This window comes from Choloepus didactylus, chromosome Y (genome assembly GCF_015220235.1).
Source record: "Choloepus didactylus isolate mChoDid1 chromosome Y, mChoDid1.pri, whole genome shotgun sequence".
Classification (NCBI taxonomy): Eukaryota; Metazoa; Chordata; class Mammalia; order Pilosa; family Megalonychidae; genus Choloepus; species Choloepus didactylus.
In genome coordinates this window covers 28,413,041-28,432,868 of record NC_051335.1, presented here as the reverse complement: position 1 = coordinate 28,432,868, position 19,828 = coordinate 28,413,041, and the positions used below count along the sequence as shown (strand labels likewise).

At 41.3% G+C, this 19,828-nt stretch overlaps 1 pseudogene; it reads right to left on the bottom strand.

Annotated features, from left to right (window-relative positions):
* Positions 1 to 7,580, bottom strand: part of LOC119524076 — a 40,262-nt pseudogene extending 32,682 nt beyond the window's left edge.
* Between the last annotated feature and the right edge of the window lie 12,248 nt (positions 7,581 to 19,828).

Here is a 19,828-nt window from a genome sequence, read left to right as displayed (position 1 = left end):
TCCCTCCATCTCTCTCTAGTCCTTTCCTGCCTGCTAGTGAGGACCATTGTGCTGGTTTGAATGTATTATGTCCCCCAGAAAAAGCCATATTCTTTGATCCAGTCTTGTGGGGCAGACGTTTTGGTGCCGATTAGATTTGCATGGAAATGTGCCCCACCCAACTGTAGGTGATAACTCTGATGAGATATTTCCATGGAGGTGTGGTCCCACCTGTTCAGGGTGGGCCTTGATCAGTGGAGCCATATAAATGAGCAGACAGACAGAGGGAACTCAATGCAGCTGTGAGTGATGTTTTGAAGAGGAGCTAGAACCAAGAGGGACACTCTGAAGAACACACAGGAGCTGGGAAGAGAGGAGCTGCAGATGAGAGACAGTTTGAAGATGGCCATTGAAAGCAGACTCTTGCTCCAGAGAAGCTGAGAGAGGACAAATATCCCAAGTGCAACTAACAGTGACAATTTTGAGGGGCTGAAGCCTGAGAGAAATTCATTTTGAAACCAGAATTCCAGAGCAGACACCAGTCACGTGCCTTCCCAGCTAACAGAGGTTTTCCGTACACCATTGGCCATCCACCACTGAAGGTACCCAATTGCTGATATGTTACCTTGGACACTTTATGGTCTTAAGACTAACTGTGTAACCAAATAAACCCCCTTTTATAAAAGCCAATCCATCTCTGGTGTTTTGCATTCTGGCAGCATTAGTAAACTAGAACAACCATGCTCTTGCACAAAGGCAGTCTCCAAATTACTTGCTGTACATACTTGTAAAGAAGATATTCTGGCTTTACTGTCATTTTTTCACCATCCAAGGACAGAAACCATCTGTAGAAAACTTGCAATATTATAAAAGTGAAGTCAATTATTTGGAATATTTGTTATTCATTGATGGATGGAAGATATTTCCATCCAAAAGTTAGCCTATATTAGAAATAAAGCCACCTACCATGAAAAAAAAAAAAAAAAAAGACTCCATCAATTTTTAGGACCGGTTGGGTATTGCAGGGAGTGGACCCCATGGTTTTGTGAAAAGCCTATGTGTCTCAAGGAGATGTTATAGGATGCATCACCAGGGTATTTATTGTGGTCAAAAGTAGCTGGAGAAGACTTTCAAACCCTTAAATTACTCATTGTTTCCCCATTGGTATTAGAAGTTCCCAAGTCTGATATATGATTCCATTTTTTTCTGTAACGTGAATAAAGGAACTACTGGTGGTGTGCTTACTTAAAAATTAGGCCCTGATTATAGCCCTGTTGTGTATTTTTCCATGTTATTGTGTACTGTTGCTCTGAAGATACCAGGATGTTTATAAGCCAATGAAGCAGATGATATTCTGATTGAAAGGTTCAGGCCTTGACTCACATGTAACTTATGCTGTTACTGCCATTTTCCAAATTCATAAAACACAACAGTGTGCCATCAAATTAGCTATGAATAAGCATTATTCTCTAATCCTAATATTATTCTAGAAAGGTGTAACCTTTGAAACAAAGCTACTCTGCTGCCAGTTCTTGGCCAAATAGGTGGCCATGATTGCCTCACAATCATAAAAGGAGATCCTTGACCTTGCTCTGATTTATAAGAATTCCTATTCCCAATCCTGTCTTAATTGTGTTCTCTGACAGAATTTGTATGAGAGATACACAGGATATTACAAAGCATCTTATGCAATAGTCAGTACTCATGAGGTTTAAGAGGTTTACGGTCTCCCAAACATAAAATCAACTCAAGAAACAGAACTCAAAACACTTTCACAAGCATTTAAATTAGCCACAGGGAGCTATAAACTTCCCTCTCAGCACCACACTTGCTGTGTCCCATGGGTATGTTTCATTTTCATTCACCTCAAGATATTTCCTAATTTTGCTTCTGATTTCCTCTTTAACCCATTTGTTGTTTAAGGATATGTTTCTAAATTTACACATATTCATGAATTTTCCATTTCTCCCTCTGTTATTGATTTCTAGCTTCAATCTATTGTAGTCAGAGAGTATGCATTGTATGATTTCAATATTTTGAATTCATTGAGACTTGTTTTGTGAGCCAACATGGAGTCTATCCTGGAGGAATGGAAAATTCACAAATATTTAGAAGCTTATAGCTCTAAATGCTTAAATAAAAAAGAATGACATCAAATCAGAGACCACTTGGTGATGGTGTATATTTTTTTTAATGTGTCTTTGGATTTAATTTGTAAGTGTTTCATTGAGGATTTTTGCATCTCTATTCATTAGGGAGATTGGCAAGTAGTTATCCTTTTTTGTAGCATCATAACCAAGTGGGGTTCATTCCAGGCATGCAAGGATGGTTCAACATAAGAAAATCAGTCAATGTGTTACAACACATTAACAAATCAAAATGGAAAAATCAAATGATCATCTCAATAGATGCTGAAAAAGCATTCGACAAAATCCAACATCTCTTTTTAATAAAAAAACTTCAAAAGGTAGGAATTGAAGGAAACTTCCTCAATATGATAAAGAACATATATGAAAAACCCACAGCCAGCATAGTACTCAATGGTGAGAGACTGAAAGCCTTCGCTCTAAGATCAGGAACAAGACAAGGATGCCCGCTATCACCACTGTTATTCAACATTGTGCTAGAAGTGCTAGCCAGGGCAATTGGGCAAGAAAAAGAAATAAAAGGCATCCAAATTGTAAAGGAAGAAGTGAAACTGTCATTGTTTGCAGATGATATGATCTTATATCAGGAAACCCCGAGAAATCAATGATACAGCTACTAGAGCTAATAAACAAATTTAGCAAAGTAGCAGGATGCAAGATTAATGCACATAGTCAGTAATGTTTCTATATCCTAGAAATGAGCAAACTGAAGAGACACTCAAGAAAAAGATACCATTTTCAATAGCAACTAAAAAAATCAAGCAGCTAGGAATAAACTTAACCAAACATATAAAAGACCTATGCAAAGAAAACTAAATAACTCTACTAAAAGAAATAGAAGGGGACCTTAAAAGATGGAAAAATCTTTCATGTTCATGGACAGGAAGGCTAAATGTCATTAAGATGTCAATTCTACCCAAACTCATCTACAGATTCAATGCAATCCCAATCAAAATTCCAACAACCTACTTTGCAGACTTGGAAAAAGCTAGTTATCAAATTTATTTGGAAAGGGAAGATGCCTCAAATTGCTAAAGACACTCTAAAAAAGAAAAACCAAGTGGGAGGACTTACATTCCCTGACCTTGAAGCTTATTATAAAGCCACAGTTGTCAAAACAGCATGGTACTGGCACAAAGACAGACATATAGAGCAATGGAATCAAATTGAGAATTCAGAGATAGACCCTCAGATCTATGGCCAACTGATCTTTGATAAGGCCCCCAAAGTCACTGAACTGGGTCATAATGATCTTTCCAACAAATGGGGCTGGAAGAGTTGGATATCCATATCCAAAAGAATGAAAGAGGACCCCTACCTCACACCCTACACAAAAGTTAACTCAAAATGGACCAAAGATCTCAATATAAAAGAAAGCATCATAAAACTCCTAGAAGATAATGTAGGAAAACATCTTCAAGATCTTGTATTAGGCGTCCACTTCCTAGACTTTACACCCAAAGCACAATCAACAAAAGAGAAAATAGATAAATGGGATCTCCTCAAGCTTAGAAGTTTCTGTACCTTAAAGGAATTTCTCAAAAAGATAAAGAGGCAGCCAACTCAATGGGAAAAAAATTTTGGAAACCATGTATCTGACAAAAGACTGACATCTTGCATATATAAAGAAATCCTACAATTCAATGACAATACTACAGACAGGCCAATTATAAAATGGGCAAAAGATATGAAAAGACAGTTCTCTGAAGAGGAAATACAAATGGCCAAGAAACACATGAAAAAATGTTCAGCTTCACTAGCTATTAGAGAGATGCAAATTAAGACCACAGTGAGATACAATCTCACGCCAATTAGAATGGCTGCCATTAAACAAGCAGGAAGCTACAATGCTGGAGGGGATGTAGAGAAATTGGAACTTTTATTCATTGTTGGTGGGACTGTATAATGGTTCAGCCACTCTGGAAGTCAGTCTGTTAGTTCCTTAGAAAACTAGATATAGAGATATCCTTCGATCCAGCGATTGCACTTCTTTGTATATACCCGGAAGATCGGAGAGCAGTGACACAAACAGATATCTGCACGCCAATGTTCATAGCAGCATTATTCACAATTACCAAGAGATGGCAACAACCCAAATGTCCTTCAACAGATGAGTGGATAAATAAAATGTGGTATAAACACACGATGGAATACTACACAGCAGTAAGAAGGAACAATGTTGTGAAACATATGACAACATGGATGAACCTTGAAGACATAATGCTGAGTGAAATAAGCCAGGCACAAAAAGAGAAATATTATATGCTACCACTAATGTGAACTTTGAAAAATGTAAAACAAATGGTTTATAATGTAGAATGTAGGGGAACTAGCGATAGAGAGCAATTAAGGAATGGGGAACAATAATCCAAGAAGAACAGATAAGCTATCACCGGTAAATTTAACTTTCTGGGAATGCCCAGGAATGACTATGGTCTGTTAATTTCTGATGGATATAGTAGGAAGTAGTTCACAGAAATGTTGCTATATTAGGTTACTTTCTTGGGGTAAAGTAGGAACATGTTGGAAGTAAAGTAATCTTAGGTTAGTTGTCTTTTTCTTACTCCCTTGTTATGGTGTCTTTGAAATGTTCTTTTATTGTATGCGTTTTTAATTTTTTTAATTATTTTTATTTTTCATACAGTTAATTTAGAAAAAAAAAGTTTAAAAAAAAACAAGGAAAAAAGTATGCAGAGCCACCTTGAGGAGCTGGTGGAGAATGCAGGGGTATTGGTCTGCCGTACCTCGATGGTTGCTAGCATGCCTACAGACATAGGGGACTGGTGGTTTGATGGATTGAGCACTCTACCAGGGGATTTGCACTTGGGAAGACTGTTGTTGCAAAGTAGAGGCTAGGCCTCCTTATATTTGTTCCTAAGAGCTTCCTCCCAAATGCCTCTTTGTTGCTCAGATGTGGCCCTCTCTCTCTACCTAAGCCAACTTGAAAGGTGAAATCACTGCCCTCCCCCATACGTGGGATCAGACATCCAGGGGAGTGAATCTCCCTGGCAATTTGGAATATGACTCCCAGGGAGGAATGTAGACCTGGCATCATGGGATGGAGAACATCTTCTTGACCAAAAGGGGGATGTGAAAGGAAATGAAATAAGCTTCAGTGGCAGACAGATTCCAAAAGGAGCCGAGAGGTCGGTCTGGTGGGCACTCTTATGCATAATATAGACAACCCTTTTTATATTCTAATGAATTGGGGTAGCTGGTGGTAGATACCTGAAATTATCAAACTGCAACCCAGAACCCATGAATCTTGAAGACGAGTATATATAAATGTGGCTTTATGAGGGGGGACAGTGGGATTGGGGGGCTGTGCCAGTTTGGATGTATTATGTCCCCCAGAAAAAGCCATATTCTTTGATGCAATCTTGTGGGGCAGACATAATAGTGGGGATTAAGTTGGAACGTTTGGATTAGTTTGTTTGCATGGAGATGCGCCCCACCCAACTGTAGATGATAACTGATGGCATATTTCCATGGAGGTGTGGCCCCACCCATTCAGGGTCGGCCTTGATCAGTGGAGCCATATAAACATGCTGACTCAAAGAGAAGGAACTCAGTGCAGCTGTGAGTGATGTTTTGAAGAGGAGCAAGCTTGCTAGAGAGGAAGGTCCTGGGAGAAAGCCATTTTGAAACCAGAACTTTGGAGCAGATGTCAGCCATGTGCCTTGCCAGCCAACAGAGGTTTTCCGGACGCCATCGGCCATCCTCCAGTGAAGGTACCCGATTACTGATGTGTTACCTTGGACACTTTATGGCCTTAAGAGTGTAACTGTGTAGCCAAATAAACCCCCTTTTTATAAAAGAAAATCCATCTCTGGTGTTTTGCATTCCACAGCATTAGCAAACTAGAACAGGGGCCATAGGGATCACACTCCCATTTGTCCAGTTTGTGGATGGATGAGTGGAAAGGTGGGGGAAGGAAACAAACAAACAAACAGACAAGAGTGCCCAGTGTTCTTTTTTACTTTAGTTGCTCTTTTTCACTTTAATTATTATTCTGGTTATTTTTGTGTGTGTGGTAATGAGGGTGTCGGGAATTGATTTTGGTGATGAATGTACAACTATGTAATGGTACTGTGAACAATCAAACGTACAATTTGTTTTGTATGACTGTGTGGTATGTGAATATATCTCAATAAAATGACTATTAAAAAAATTAGAAGTTAATGGCAAAAAATAAATAAAAATTAAATCCTCCATATTTTTTTCTGCACTAACAGAATGAAATCTTCCATCATGGTAGGCTGCCCTTTCATTGTTAGGATTGTTTTTATAATTTTATTTTGTGTAATTGAGTGTTATATATGTTTCCTCTGCCTTCCTTATAATCTTAAGTCTCCCCCACCACCAAAGTTGTCTTTTAAATCTGCCAGAGTTTCAAATAGCCATAAAGGCCAAATATGTGATTTTCTGATGAGATTTCCAGCTTTCTTTTTACCAAGTACAGTCCTTAAAAATAACAAGTGGAACAAAAATGGTATTATTTGTTTGTTTTTTACTACAAGTGTTCCTGATATAACTTGGACCTCAGGATTGCTGTCCAGTTTTCAACTGATGGTTATTCTATTTGCTGATTTCAACTTCCCAAACTACAAACTAAATGGGTACTCAGACCTGGAAGAGCTAATTTAGTTCAACAAGTGTTACTCATGGAGATATTTTCACCCAGACATTTGCATAAATATTCTGAATCTTTCCAGGATGGATGCTCACATAACAAGGACAATTCTAGACTAAACAATGTACCATGGTTTTTCCTCTGTCAGCCACCACATTTGAATGTTAAAGATGTGATTTCTCCCTCCTCCTTTGTCATCAATAAAGCAGAGCCTGATTATACCCAGAGCCCACAGACTTATGTGTTCTTTTTGAAGCCATCAAACATGTGGTGACTCATTGTCCACCTCCCTTCTCCAGAAAGCCTGGATCAAGAATTATTAAGCATGGAAGAGAAAGTGAGGCTAGAATGACCCTGTGTCTCCTGTCACCATGGAACTAACCATGGATTATTTTTCACCAGAGTCAAAGGCCAGCAGATAGAGCATACAACAATTGGATGAACTGGACTGCTTTGTGCATCATTCTCTGCATGAGACTGTCATAAGACATGGGCTGCTGCATGACCTTATGGTTCCTCATCAGGAAGCCATTCAAGAGTCGGACATAATGAAGGAAACAAGCTTAAAGGAATAGGTTGATAGCTGTAAGGAAGAGGAGGCAGAAGAAAACACAGTGAGGAATGCAGAGCATACCCCACTGGGTGAGCAGGACAACACTGATGGCCTTCAGTGGGATGAAAACCAGCAGCCAGATGCCCGTTGTGAAGATGCTGCCTTCTCCAGGTTTGCGGTCCCTTAGGTTGGTAACTGGGAGGTCATAGAAATAATCACAGCCACAACTCAAAGAGTGGTGGCAAATGGCACTGTTGTTACAATTCATCCCGAGGTGCCACTTCCCTAACAGAGCTGTTGAATAGCCCTGATTCTTCAAAAGCTTGGTGAATGTAATCTCACTATTGGGAAGTCCTCCAAAAAAAGGCTGAGAAGAGGAAACCTACATTTCAGGAATGTGATGCCATTCCTGATCTGACCAGGTACCGGTCAGTCATGAAGGCTGCCCTGCTCAGGGTGCATAGGAAAGATGCTTCCAGGTGCTGAGTGAGTTATCCTCCCTTTCTGGCCAACCAGCCAATATTAGGAGTTCAGAGAGTTTCATTTCCGTAGCACTCAGGATTTCCAATGCTGAGATTATCCACCATGAACACAACAATGTTGGGCCTCGACTCCGTACTGCTCCAGACGTCATGCAGGGATAACAGCATAAGGAAAAGGATCCCCAAAATTGCCAAAAATGATGTAAGACAATCCTTTAGTGGCCATCCTCCAGATGATCATGTCATTGAGGTCACCATGTGTGGATATAGCAGTAACATGAGCGGCACTCAGCAGAGATGAGCAGGGGACCTCAGGCCCATGCTGCTGGGTGGGGAAGCCAGTGGACTGTGGCATCCTGTGCAGCAGTGGCTCTTGGCCTGGCATCTTTGCCCCCAGGCAACATTTGGCAGCACCTGAGGATGAGGAGGGGTTTGCAGCTGGGACATGGCGGTGTCTGTGGCATGCAATGGAATGCTACTGCACACCCTGCCAAGCACAGCACGGCCCCATCTCCCAGCACAAGAGGACAGGGCACCAAATGCACTGCCAAGTGGTCTGGCTGCTCACAGTGACTACAGTCCATAAGTATTTTTAAGAAGCAGTTTTACTGAGATGTATTCCTACACCATACAATAAATCTGTTCTAGTTTGCTAATGCTGCCAGAATGCAAAAAAATGGATTGGCTTTTATAAAAGGGGGTTTATTTGGTTGCACAGTTACAGTCTTAAGGCCATAAAGTGCCCAAGGTAATGCATCAACAATCAGGTACCTTCACTGGAAGATGGCCAATGGCATCTGGAAAACCTCTGTTAGCTGGGAAGGCACGTGGCTAGCATCGGCTCCAACTTCTGGTTTCAAAATGGCTTTCTCCCAGGATGTTCCTCTCTAGGCTTCAGCCCTTCAAAAATGTCACTTAGTTGCTCTTGGGGTGTTTGCCCTCTCTTGGCTTCTCTGGAACAAGAGTCTGCTTTCCACAGCCGTCTTCAAACTGTCTCTCATCTGCAGCTACTCTTTCAGCTTCTGTGCATTCTTCAAAGTGTCCCTCTTGGCTGTAGCTCCTCTTCAAAATGTCACTCTCAGCTGCACTGAGTTCCTTCTGTTTGTCAGCTCATTTATATGGCTCCAGTGATTTAATTTAGACCCACCATGGATGGGTGGTATAACACCACCATGGAAATTATCCAAAGTCATCAACCACAGTTGGGTGGGGTGCATCTCCACAGAAACTAAAATAATTACAATCTAATCAACACTGATACATCTGCCCACACAAGATTACATCAAAGACAATGGCATTTTGGGGGACAGAACATATTCAAACTGGCACATTCCACCCTGTGGACCACAAAATGACATGATCTTTCCATATACAAAATACATTCATCTCATCACAACATCACAAAAATTTAAATAATTTCAGTAACAATAGTTAAGTACAAGATCCCATTAAATCAGTTACATGTGTGGTGTGTCCAAAACAAAATTCCCCTCTGACTGTGTACCTGTAAATGTAGAAAAAGTTATGTGCTTCCAATATACAAAGGAGGGACATTCATAGGATAAACATTCCCACTCATAAGGCGAAACTGAAAGGAAAACAGGGTTCACAGGACCAAAACAGTTCCTAAAACCTGCAGGACAAACTCCATTAGACTTCAAAGTCTGAGAGTCATTTACAGAATAACATTGCATCCTTGGGGCTTGAGAGAGTGGGAGTCTAACCCTTCCTAAAGGCCTTCTTGGCAGCCCTTTCCTCTCCAAATGCTGGGGTGAGTTCTCCAACATATCCACACATTGGGTACACCACCTTCTCGGTCCCACCCTCCTCAAACTCAGCAGCACCCCACTTATGGTACCAAAATCTGTTCTAGTTTGCTAATGCTGCTGGAATGCAAAACACCAGAAATGGACTGGCTTTTATAAAGGGGGTTTATTTAGTTACACAGTTACAGTCTTAAGGCCATAAAGTGTCCAAGGTAATGCATCAACAACCAGGTACCTTCACTGGAGGATGGCCAATGGCATCTGAGTGCCTCTGTTGGCTGGGAAGGCATGTGGCTGGCATCTGCCCCAAGTTCTGGTTTCAAAATGGCTTTCTCCTGGGCTGTTCCTCTCTAGGCTGCAGCTCTTCTTCAAAATGTCACTCTCAGTTGCTCTTGGGGCATTTGTCCTCTCTTAGCTTCTCCAGAGTAAGGGTCTGCTTTCAACAGCCATCTTCAAACTGTTTCTCATCTGCAGCTCCTCTCAGTTCCTGGGCATTCTTGAGAGTGTCCCTTTTGGCTGTAGCAAGTTTGGTCTTTCTGTCTGAGCTTATATAGTGCTCCAATAAACTAATCAAGGCCCAGGTTGAATGGGTGGGGCCACACCTCCATGGAAGCTAGCCAATTAGAGTCATCACCCACAGTTGGGTGGGTCACATCTCCATGGAAACACTCATAGGATTCCAAAATCTAATCAACTCTAATATGTCTGTTCACACAAGATTGCAACAAAGACAATGGCCTTTTTGGGGACATAATACATTTAACTCTCACACTCCACCTGGACCACAAAATGTCATTATCTTTCCATATACAAAATACATTCATCCCACAGTAATATCACAGAAACTTAAATCATTTCAGTAACAAAAGTTAAGTACAAGATCCCATCAAAATCAATTACAGGCATGGTCTGTCCAAAACCACAATTCCCCTCTAGCTGTGGACTTGTGAAATTTAGAACAAGTTATGTACTTCCAATTTACAAAGGAGAGACAGTCATAGGGTAAACATTCCCATTTCTAGAAGGAGAAACTGAAGGGAAAACAGGGTTAACAGGACCAAAACAGCTCCTAAAATCAGCAGGACAAACTCCATTAGATTTCAAAGTCTGAGAGTCATTAACAGAATGACGTTGTATCTTTGGGGCTTGAGAGAGTGGGAGTGTAACCCTACCTAAGGGCCTTTGCAGCAGCCCTTTTCTCTCCAAACACCAGGTTGAGTGCTCCAACATATCCACCCATTGGGGAGACCACCTTCTTGGCCCCACTCTCCTCAAACACTGGGGCAGCACCCAGATTCTCTTCCATCTCTGGGCACATGCTCAACCTCTTAAGAACAGTGGGGTGGTGGCCAGGCTGTCCCCAGTTCCCTGGGAATGTGCTCCACCCTCTTTGAAGCCTGAGGTGGCAACACCTTTCCTGAATATCGAGGTGGAAGGCCCAAACTCAACCTCCGGGCAAACTCACCTTTTCCATCCATGTGGGCCACTCCTCTCCCAGCCTGAGACCTCTTGACTCCAGACTTCAACATCTATGGCTCTGTCTTTAAAGAAATTTTTACTTCAATTGTTCCTTGTCTGTCTCCTCCAGTACCAACTGGCAATGGCTTTGTCTGTAAAGAGCTCACAAAAATTCTGTTGGCTTCACATGAAGCAAGCAGGGGTCAAAGCCGTCAGACAATAGGACTTTCCACAAATCCTTTCTACTTAACTCCTTCTCCAATCTTGGCTTGTACTGAAATGGTGGCTGGGTTCCATGTTTGGTTACATCCTCATGTTGGGCTGTAGCTTCTGAGGTTTCACTCCCTGGAAGCCCAGAGTTTTTTAGGCCATCAATTTCTGGTTTCTTTGAAGCTACAAGTTAATTTCTCAGCTTATCTGTCCTCTTGCATTTTACTATAAGCAGTAAGTAAAAGCCAGGCTACTTCTTCTATATTTTGCTTGGAGATCTCATCATCTAAATATTCCCAGTCATTGCTTTCAAATTCTGCCTTCCATCCAACACCAGGACTCAATTTTGCCAAATTCTCTGCCACTTTAAGACAAGGATCACCTTCCTTCAAGTTTGCAACAGCACATTCATCATTTCTGCTCAAGGCCTTATAAGAAGTATCTTTAGAGTCCATATTTCCACACTCTCTTCAAAGCAGTCTAGACCTTTTCCATCAAGCTCCTTATGGTTCTTCCAGAATCTTCCCCTTATCCATTAAAAAAGCCTTCCAACATGTTTGATATTTGCAAACTCAGCAGCACCCCACTTCCACTACCAAAATCTGTTCTAGTTTGCTAATGCTGCCAGAATGCAAAACCCCAGAAATGGACTGACTTTTATAAAGGGGGTTTATTTGGTTACACAGTTACAGTCTGAAGGCCATAAAGTGTCCCAGGTAATGCATCAACAACTGGGTACCTTCACCGGAGGATGGCCAATGGCATCCGGAAAACCTCTGTTGGCTGGGAAGGCATGTGGCTGGTGTCTGCTCCAAGTTCTGGTTTCAAAATTGTTTTCTCCCAGGACATTCCTCTCTAGGCCACTGCTCCTCTTTAAAATGTCACCCTCAGTTGCTGTTGGGGCATTTGTCCTCTCTTAGCTTCTCCAGAGCAAGAGTCTGCTTTCAATGGCCATCTTAGACTGTCTCTCATCTGCAGCTCCTCTCTCAGCTCTTGGGCATTCTTGAGAGTGTCCCTTTTGGCTGTAGCAAGCTTTCTTCTGTCTGAGCTTATATACTGCTCCAGTAAACTAATCAAGGCCCATGTTGAATGGACAGGGCCACACATTCATGGAAACTAGCCAGTTAGAGTCATCACCCACAGTTGGGTGGGACACATCTCCATGGAAACAGTCATAGGATTCCAAAATCTAATCAACTCTAATATGTCTGCCCACACAAGATTGCATCATAGATAATGGTGTTTTGGGGGACATAATACATTGAACTGGCCATGATCCAAACTGAAATCAATGGCTTTCTGTATAAGCAAAAAGTTCTGCATTCTTTACCACAATCAATTTTAGAACATATTCATTACTCCAAAAAGAGAAATTCCATACCCCCCATACCCCCCTACTTTTGAAACTTAGTGTTGCAGTGGTACATTTTTCCAATTGATGAAAGAATATTATGAAAAAACTTTTAGCTATAATCCATAGTTTGCACTAGGTGTATTTTTTTACATGTACCACCTTATTATTAACACTTTATAACAGTGACAAACATTTGTTCTAATTCCTCAAAGAACATTCTTATATTTATACTATAACCCAGACTTACCATCCATGGCCAGGTTCTCTGCATTATACAGTCTAATGTTCTGTCCTCTAGCTTTCCTTGTAGAGATATACAAGACCCTGAATTTCTCCATTTGACCACAGTCACACACCTAATTCAGCACTGTTAATTAAACTCACAATAATGTGCTACTATAACCTCTGCTCATTTCCAAGCACTTAAAATCAACCTAATTGAAAATTCAGCCAAAATTAAGCATCAGCTCCCCATTCTCTACCTTCATTCTATCTTGCGGTAACTTATATTTCAAATGTTAACTTTATGAGTTTGCTTATTATATTTAGTTCATGTTAGTGAGATCACACAATATTTGTTCTTTTGGGTCTGACTTATTTCACTCAACATAATGTCCTCAAGGTTCATCCATGTTGTTGCATGCTTCAGGACTTCATTCCTTTTTACAGCTGAATAACATTCCATCATATGTATATACCACATCTTGTTCATTCATTCATCAGTTAAAGGACACTTGGGTTGTGTCCTAGTTTGCTAATGCTGCAGAATGCAAAACACCAGAGATGGATAAGCTTTTATAAAACGGGGGTTTATTTCACTACACAATTACAGTCTTAAGGCCACAAAGTGTCCAAGGTAACACATCAGCAATCGGGTACCCTCACCGGAGGATGGCCAATGGCCTCCGGAAAACCTCTGTTAGCTAGGAAGGCAGCTGGCATCTGCTCCAAAGCTCCGGCCTCAAAACGGCTTTCTCCCAGGACGTTCCTTTCTAGCAAGCTTGCTTCTCTTCAAAACATCACTCCCAGCTGCACTCTCTTTCTTCCCCCCAAGTCAGCTCATTTATATAGCTCCACTGATCAAGGCCCACCCCGAATGGGCGGGGCCACGCCTCCATGAGAACATCTCATCAGAATCATTGCCCACAGCTGGGTGGGGCGCATTCCAAGCAAATCCAACCATCACCAAAACGCCTGCCCCACACAAAACCACAAAGATAATGGCATTTGGGGGACACAATACACTCAAACCGGCACATTCCACCCCCTGAACCCCAAAATGACATTATCTTTCCAAATACAATATACATTCATTTCATCACAACATCACAAAAACTTAAATCATTTCAGTAACAAAAGTTAAGTACAAAATCCCATCAAAATCAATTTAGACGTCGTCAGTCCTAAGGCATAATTTTCCTTTAGCTGTGGATCTGTGAACCTAGAACAAGTTATGTGCTTCCAATATACAAAGGAGAGACATTCATAGGATAAACATTTCCATTGCCATAAGGAGAAACAGTAAGGAAAACAGGGTTAACAGGAGCAAAACAGTTCCTAAAACCTGCAGGACAAACTCCATTAGATTTCAAAGTCTGAGAGTCATTTACAGAACAATGTTGCATCCTTGGGGCTTGAGAGAGCGGGAGTCTAACCCTTCCCAAGGGCCTTTTCGGCAGCCCTTTCCTCTCCAAACGCTTGGGTGAGTGCTCCAACACTTCCACACATTGGGGAGACCACCTTCTCGGCCCCACCCTCCTCAAACATCGGGGCAGCTCCCGGATTCCCTTCCATCTCCGGGGCACACGCTCAACCCCTTCAGAACAGTGTGATGGCAGCCAGGCTCTCCCCAATTCCCTGGGAATGTGCTCCACCCTCTTTGGGACCTGAGGTGGCAAAACTCTTCCAGAGCATCGAGGCGGAAAGCCCGCCCTCGACCTCCAGGGCAAACTCACCCTTTCCATGCGTGTGGGCTGCTCCGCTCTCCCAGCCCTAAACCTCTTGACTCCAGACCTCAACCTTCATGGCTCTGTCTTTGAAGAGATTTTTCCTTTAATTTTTTCCTTGTCTGTCTCCTCCAGTCCAGACCCGCAATGGCTCTGTCTATAAAGATCTCGCAAAAATTCTGTTGGCTTTGCATGAAGCATGCAGGGGTCAAAGCCATCAGACAATAGGAGTTTCCACAAATCCTTTCTGCTTAACTCCTTATCCAATCTTGGCTTGTCCTCAGGTTGGGCTGTAGCTTCTGGGATTCTACCCACTGGAAGCCCGTAATTTTCCAAGCCATCAACTTCTGGTTTCTTTGAACCCAAGAGTTCAGTTCTAAGTTTATCTCTCTCTGCTCGCATTTTACTATAAGCTGCAAGGAGAAGCCAGGATACGTCCTCCACACGTAGTCTGGAGATCTCCTCAGCTAAGTATTCCAAGTTGTTGCTTCCAGATTCTTCCTTCCATCTGACACCAGGACTCAATTTTGCCAAATTCTCCGCCACTTTAAAACAAGGATCGCCTTTCTTCCAGTTTACAACACATTCATCATTTCTGTTCAAGTCCTCATCAGAAGTATCTTTAGAGTCCATATTTCCACAAACAGTCTCTTTAAAGCAGTTTTGGCCTTTTCTATCAAGCTCCTCACAACTCTTCCAGAAATTCCCCCTTATCCATTTAAAAAGCCGTTCCAACATGTTTGGTATTTGCAAACTCAGCAGCAAAAGCACCCCACTTCTCTGGTACCAAAATCTGTCCTAGTTTGCTAATGCTGCAGAATGCAAAACACCAGAGACGGATAAGCTTTTATAAAACGGGGGTTTATTTCACTACACAATTACAGTCTTAAGGCCACAAAGTGTCCAAGGTAACACATCAGTAATCGGGTACCCTCACCGGAGGATGGCCAATGGCCTCCGGAAAACCTCTGTTAGCTAGGAAGGCAGCTGGCATCTGCTCCAAAGCTCCGGCCTCAAAACGGCTTTCTCCCAGGACGTTCCTTTCTAGCAAGCTTGCTTCTCTTCAAAACATCACTCCCAGCTGCACTCTCTTTCTTCCCCCCAAGTCAGCTCATTTATATAGCTCCACTGATCAAGGCCCACCCCGAATGGGCGGGGCCACGCCTCCATGAGAACATCTCATCAGAATCATTGCCCACAGCTGGGTGGGGCGCATTCCAAGCAAATCCAACCATCACCAAAACGCCTGCCCCACACAAAACCACAAAGATAATGGCATTTGGGGGACACAATACACTCAAACCGGCACAGGTTGTTTCCATCTTTTGGCAAATGTGAATAATGCCACTAAGAATATCAGTATGAAAACTTTTCATATCCTTGCTTTCAGTTCTACTCAGTATATACCTAGTAGCATGGTTGCCAGATCATATGGCAGTTCGATACTTAGCTTCCTGAAAAACTGCCAACTGTCTTGTATGGAGGCTCTGCAATCTTACATTCCTACCAACAGTGAATGAGTGTTCCTAATCCTCCACATCCTTTCCAACTCTTGTAGTTTTCTGTTTTTTTATTAGTGTCCATTGTAGTAGGTGAGAAAGATCTCACTGTGGTATGGATTTGCATTTTCTTAATAGCTAGTGATGCTGAGCAACATTTCAGGTGCTCTTAGCCATTTGTATTTCCTCTTTGGAAAAATGTCTATTCGAGTCTCTCGCCCATTTTTAATAGGGTTGTTTGTACTTTTATTGTTCATATTGATCAATGGAATCAAATTGAGGTTTCAGAATTAGACCCCCTCCATCTATGGTCACTTAATACTTGATAAGCCTAAAGAGATAGAATCAATAATTTAAAATCTGCCAACAAAAATCTCAGGAGCAGATAGCTTTACAGGGTAATTTTAACAAAAATTCCAAACAAAATTTTTACACCACTTATGCCAAAAATCTTTCAAAAAATTGAAATGGAGGGAATGCTCCCTAATCATTCTTTTTTTTCTTTTTTTTAAATTCATTTTTTGAGATATATTCACATACCACACAGTCATACAAAACAAATCATACATTTGATTGTTCACAGTACCATTACATAGTTGTACATTCATCACCGAAATCAATCCCTGACACCTTCATTATAGCACACAAAAATAGCAATAATAATAATTAAAGTCAAAAACAGCAATTAAAGTAAAAAAAGAACACTGGGTGCCTTTGTCTGTCTGTTTGTTTCCTTCCCCCATTTTTCTACTCATCCATCCATAAACTAGACAAAGGGGAGTGTGGTCCTTATGACTTTCCCAATCCCATTGTCACCCCTCATAACCTACATTTTTATACAATCATCTTCAAGATTCATGGGTTCTGGGTTGTAGTTTGATAGTTTCAGGTATCTACCACCAGCTACCCCAATTCATTAGAACCTAAAAAGGGTTGTCTATATTGTGCATAAGAGTGCCCACCAGAGTGACCTCTCGGCCCCTTTTGGAATCTCTCTGCCACTAAAGCTTATTTCATTTCCTTTCATTTCCCCCATTTTGGTCAAGAAGATGTTCTCCATCCCACGATGCCAGGTCTACATTCCTCCCAGGGAGGCATATTCCACGTTGCCAGGGAGATTCACTCCCCTGGGTGTCTGATCCCACATAGGGGGGAAGGCAGTGATTTCACCTTTCAAGCTGGCTTAGGTAGAAGAAGAGGGCCACATCTGAGCAACAAAGAGGCATTTGGGAGGAGGCTCTTAGGCACAATTATAGGGAGGCCTAGCCTCTCCTTTGCAGCAACAGTTTTCCCAAGGGTAAATCCTGTGGTTGTGGGCTCAACCCATCAAACCACCAGTCCCCTATATCTGTGGTCATGTTAGCAACCATCGAGGTGGGGTAGGCCAATACCCCTGCATTCTCCACAGGTTCCTCAAGGGGGCTCTACATATATTTTTCCTTGTTTTTTTTTTTTAACTTTTTTTTAAATCAACTGTATGAAAAATAGAAAATAATAATTAAGAAAAAAAATACAGTAAAAGAACATTTCAAAGAGACCATAACAAGGGAGTAAGAAAAAGACAACTAACCTAAGAAAACTACTTTACTTCCAACATGTTCCTACTCTACCCCAAGAAAGCTACCTAATATAGCAACATTTCTGTGAACTTGTTCCTACTATACCCATCAGAAATTAGCAGACTATAGTCATTCCTGGGCATTCCCAGAAAGTTAAATTTACCCATGATAGCTTATGTGTTCTTACTGGATTACTGTTCCCCCTTCCTTAATTGCTCTCTATTGCTAGTTTCCTCACATTCTACATTATAAACCATTTGTTTTACATTTTTCAAAGTTCACATTAGTGGCAGCATATAATATTTCTCTTTTTGTGCCTGGCTTATTTCGCTCAGCATTATGTCTTCAAGGTTCATCCATGTTGTCATATGTTTCACGAGATTGTTCCTTCTTACTGCTGTGTAGTATTCCATCGTGTGTATATACCACATTTTATTTATCCACTCATCTGTTGAAGGACATTTGGGTTGTTTCCATCTCTTGGCAATTGTGAATAATGCTGCTACGAACACCGGCGTGCAGATATCTGTTTGTGTCACTACTCTCCGATCTTCCAGGTATATACTGAGAAGGGCAATCGCTGGATTGAAGGGTAACTCTATATCTAGTTTTCTAAGGAACCGCCAGACTGACTTCCAGACTGGCTGAACCATTATACAGTCCCACCAACAATGAATAAGAATTAAACAATATACTCTTAAACAACTAGACAAACAAATGCTGAGAGATTTTGCCAATAAAAGACCTGCCCTACTTCAGATACTAAAGGGAACTCTACTGACACAGAAACAAAGAAAGGAGAGAGATATAGAGAATTTTAACAGACATATATAGAACCTTACATCCCAAATCACCAGGACACACATTTTTCTCTAGTGATCACGGATCTTTCTCCAGAATAGACCATATGCTGGGACATAAAACAAGCCTCAAGAAATTAAAAAAAAAACCCACACAATTGAATATATTCAAAACACATTCTCTGACCACAATGGATTACAAATAGAAGTCAATAATGTTTGATTTGTAACTCTACTATTTACTTCCTATATGATATAAAATACACAAACTCTAATGAAAAATCAGTGGTTTTGGACTCAATGTAAAATATATAATTTTTGACAAGAACTATATAAACGTGGGGGAATGGAGGAGTATAGGAACATAGTTTGCATGTCCTGTTGAAGTTAAGTTGGTACCAAAGAAAAACAAGATTGTTATGGATTTAAGAGGTTATTTAAGCCCCACAATAAACACAAAGGAATTATCAGAGAATATGACCATAGAGATGAAAAGTAGAGTATGGGTTACAAGAAGTGGGGGAAGGGGCAATGTGGAGTTAAGAAATGAGTGTAGGGTTGCTGTTTGAGGTGAAGGGAAATATCTAGTAATGGATGGTATGAAGGTGATAGCATTACAACATTCTAAAATTGATGAATCCTACTAATGGAATGCTAGGGAGGGGATGGAATGGAAGATTTAGACTGTATATATGTTTCCACAATTGAAAAAAAAAAAGACAGTCTAAATAGACGACAACTGAATGCCAAGGATGATCCTGGATGGGATCTGAGGATGGAAGACAGGAGGCTCAAAGGGATACAGTTGAGACATAAGGAAAAATAAAGGAAATATAGAATGTAAGCTTTGCATCAATGTTGAATTTCTTGAACTTCTTAGATGTGCTTAATGGGATTGCATAAAAGAATGTTCTTGTTCATGGGAATTGTAGTTGTGGATTATAGTGTTTGTTCAAGGATGTGTGCAGCTGGCTCTCATATGTTCAGAAGACAGAGCAATAGATGACGGATGATAGGGAGGGAGGGAGGGAGGGAGGGAAAGAAATGGCGGTGTGACAGCATGTTAAATTTGGTGGATCGGGGTATCAGGGGAGGGGGGTTAGGGTATGCTGGAGTTCTGTGTATGGGGTTTGTATTGTTTTTGCAACTGTTCCTATGACTTTGAATTTATTTCAAAATAAAATTTAAAAAAATTCTAAGGCTGGGAGAGAGGGTCATGAGACAGGGCAGGATCAAGCCTAGGAAAGTAAGCAACAAAACTACAATCTGGCTTGGTCCCTCGCCATCCCATTCTACACCTGGGGGAGCCAAGGTGCCAGGAGATGACGTGGTGAACTCAGATGGACCAGGCTCATCCCAGTGACATTAGAGTCAGAAGACAATTGTATAATATTTTTCTTTCTGCATAACTTCATGGGTCTGCTTCTCTTAGTATCAATCTT